The sequence below is a fragment of the Poecilia reticulata genome, linkage group LG10 (genome assembly GCF_000633615.1).
Source record: "Poecilia reticulata strain Guanapo linkage group LG10, Guppy_female_1.0+MT, whole genome shotgun sequence".
NCBI lineage: Eukaryota > Metazoa > Chordata > Actinopteri > Cyprinodontiformes > Poeciliidae > Poecilia > Poecilia reticulata.
The window spans coordinates 2,202,192-2,205,903 of NC_024340.1; the positions used below are offsets into that span (position 1 = coordinate 2,202,192).

General features: G+C 38.8%; 1 long non-coding RNA gene across 1 annotated transcript in view; it reads right to left on the minus strand.

Annotated features, from left to right (window-relative positions):
* Nucleotides 1-1,397: 1,397 nt before the first annotated feature.
* Nucleotides 1,398-3,712, minus strand: part of LOC103470869 (uncharacterized) — a 3,709-nt gene continuing 1,394 nt past the window's right edge. Inside the window, exons 2-3 of the long non-coding RNA XR_534546.1 lie at nucleotides 2,517-2,772; nucleotides 1,398-2,405 (exon numbers count right to left, since the gene is read on the minus strand). This is a non-coding gene — a long non-coding RNA (uncharacterized LOC103470869). The remainder of the gene's footprint in view (nucleotides 2,406-2,516; nucleotides 2,773-3,712) is intronic.

Sequence of the window (3,712 nt, forward strand, 5' to 3'; positions counted from 1 at the left end):
ACCCTGCCCCCGCAGTGGCACCATGCCAACCATGCCAGGCACTCGCCTGGATCTTCGTGCAGCGTGCCGGATTTGCTACACTTTCGTGCCTTGCTTGATAAACTGGAAGACCTGTTTATCTGCATCTCTCTCTTCTTGTCATTACTTGTTCCTTTTTRTTGTTTTTATTTGATCTTTTTTTTTTCAGATGGGCTGTATCTTGTTGGAAAACAGAACATTGGGAAGGCTTTGGAAGAAAAAAAAAAGACAAGAGTTGCAGGACAATTATCAAATGAGCTGTTTTCACTGGAGTGCAAATCAAGAACCGGTATGGCTCTGCAACCAGACTCAAAGCCAAAGCTTTATTAGTGAGATAATAGATTCAGTGCTATCTTCGTTTTCTTAACAAGAAAAATGTCACTCTTTATTCTGAACGCTGTCCAGGACRTTGAACAGTCGAACTACAGATGCAGGGATAGCTAGCATGGTGTTTCTGCTTCAAACAACCACATGTAGTAAAAAAAAAAAATCACACTCATGCCATCACAACCAAGCTAATTTTATAAGTGCTGTGCAACTGCAGATTAATTAACAACTAAGAACACYCAGCTTTAATTAAATAACAACAATAAACAAACACAGCTGTCCTCATTGCTTTTTCTAACTTTTGTCTTTCCAACACGCTTCTTTGGGAGCCTGCCACTTGTGCAAGGCTAAACGATGCTCGGAGGTGGTTTGACGTTCCCTAAACAGGAACAAGTCAAGTCGCAATCTTACCTTTTATTTGCTTAGTGAGTGCTTTATTTTTAACAAAATCCAAATACAGCATCACAACGTCGGCAGACTACGGATGCAGCTTCACAGCTACTATTTTGAATTATATGGATGGAAACTATCACTTCAAGCTGCAGTATGTAACTTTTATAAACATGATGGGGKTTTTTGTGTGTGCATAACCTATATGTTAAAACTGTCACTTTGTCCAGACAGTATAATWGCCACTCTGCACTTACAATCAGGTTTAGACAATGGGTGGATGTTTAAAGTTGACTTGCATTCCCACTAATAGGGCGGAAAATTATGTCAACTCATTTGGATCTATTGCATATTTTTGTTGAACTCTACTGTTAGGCCATTAAAAGAAAGTTCAGACGTTTAGTGGGATTTTTTTTTTTTTCAAAGGTTGTGACTAGCAAATATCTCACTTGTAGTAGTCAGTTCTCTAAATGTCTTAACTTAATGAAACCTGGATTAGCTACAGAGCTAACGGCTAATCAAAGCAGGGTTAAAAGGCTTATGTCAAAAATACTCCAATCTCAAAAACATCACAGCAGTTACTGTAAAAAAAAAACACATCACATTGGCAATAGGTATTTATTTATGAAGAAACCTAAGATTACTGTTGGTCTAATAATTTTCTCATGTAAAACATAAAAACGACTGCTAAATGAAAGGTTTAGCCTGTCTTGCTATCAAGATTTAAGTTATTTTACTCTTTCCTTCAGATTGCTCGTGCGGACAAATACTCTGAACYGTTTCTGTTTTGCTGCTTGTGTTTTACATCACGAGGTTATTACCACGGACCAACTCAAACTCTAAAATTGCGATAGCCAGCGAAGGGAACACTACGCTGTGAATTCTTAACAGGTTGCAACGAACCGAAAACTTTTGCTTCATGACACTCTCTCTTCTCTGTAAACAACTACAGATGCTCAAGAGTTGCTCCAGGTCTGTGTCACATGTTGACTCTACAGCGACCGTCTTCTGATTCTCTTGAGCTCAAAATTTCTCAAGACTGCCGTCTGTGCTACAGGTAAAGGAGACCAGCTCATTGTTMCRTGTTACTTTGTTAAAAAGGCAGCAAATGTCCCAGCCATGGAAAACTTAAAGATACTCAAGCCTGGCTTTAGAAAGATGCTGATGCTGCTCATGCTGGTCTGCATCTGAAAAAAAAGAGAGAAAGCAGGAACTCTTTCTGACAGAAGATAAATGCAGAAGAGACGCATGATGGTTTGACCCATGATTAAGCTACCAGTTGGAAGCACTTAGAGCAGGACAGATATTTTATACAAGTCATTYCGGCAGCGCCGACTCAAGCCAGCAGTAATGATGAGTTGCAGTGCAAACCGCACGGTGGACGCTATGTTACCGGCAGGATCCACACAGACCTCTGGCTGTCTTTGTGGAGAAACACCTTACTATTACGTTGATTTTTCTGGTTGAAACAAACATCTTTTTCTTTTTCTTTCCAGACGCTAAAAGACAGTTGTAGAGCAGCAGTGATGCATTTGTCTATCATATAAAAACCCCATCATTGTTGACGTCGTCCACCTATGGGGGGGCATTAGTCGTCTTTAGTTCATTTTCTCCTCCTTATCCCTTTTATGTTTAAGCAGATTCTGCTTCATGTTGACAGCTTTTCTCCGCTAAAAAAAAAAAAAGAAAAGTCAAATTACTGGACAAGAGGGGGGAAAAAAAGAGACCAAATAACAGCTCTGAGAATGTTTGGATTGTGAAACCAGAACATTAGTACAAACCATAATGGCTGGCCCAAAGAGCCCAGTGTCTCTCCAGAACTTCACTCTCACAGGCAATGATGTAACGCCAGCCATTTCACATGAAGCATTTACTTGTTGCACTATTCAAAGTCTATTTATACCGTCTTCGTTCACTCAAAATAAAGCAGCTTATGTTAGGCTGATGTCCTTTAAATAGCCTGTTTGTTTAAGCTGGATGAATTAGAATACAACTTGCCCAAAGCAATTCTGGAAAATTTTAATGTGCCTATAATGCCTGCAGAGTAGAAAAGAAAAAAGATGTTATTTAGTTCGTGAAATGATGAGAGACAGCGCTGCAAAGTGTGTTTGTCACAATGCTTTGCACTCGGATAAACATGGAGGGAACATGGTTAGAAATTAAAACAGTGTTTTGCAAAAGAATCCATAATCCCTGAACATTTTGTCATTTCGTCACGTTACAACCACAAACTTCAAAGTGTTCATTAGGATTTTATGTGATAGACAACATGGAGTGTTGTGAGGAAGAATATCTATATTCTGTAAGAAAGGAKGATGTTTTTTTTTATGTCTTGTKTGTGCATTCTAAGCTAGGAGTTGCCACAAAATTTTACTGTAGTTTCATAATGACAACAAAGATGCCCATAGCTCATAATGATTGTCTGTTCTGTGGTTAACAGCTGATGGAGGAAGGCAGAGAGTACTGGCAGCAGAATAGGTGGCATTCTGGGAGGATGGCAGCTATGAGGGGGTGTCAGGATGGATGTTGGTGGGCTGGAGACCTCGAGTTCCCCCATCCAGGAGCTCAGTGACCTCAAGTCTACACTACAGGAGAGGCGTGGGGCCTTCAACACAGCGCAATGGTGGATTGTTTGGACAAAAAAACACCACCAGAAGATCCAGAAGTTTACAAGCATTTATGTCTTATTTTGTGTGGAAACAGTAAAAAATAAAATAAAAATGAAATAAAGAAAAAAAAAAACAATTCTGTGCCTCACTTATGTTCCTCACATATGAACATGTTATAAATAAGCAATGTCATTTGAATATATTTTAATACAGCATTTATTTTTAATATATATATATATTTTTTTAATACAGCATTAAAAATATTAATGATTGGGGCGGGGTTTATTTATAAAGAACAATGGGGACACATCCATTAACCAATCACGTGTCAGCGATGAATTGTGATGTCATTTTGTTTCATCCAATGA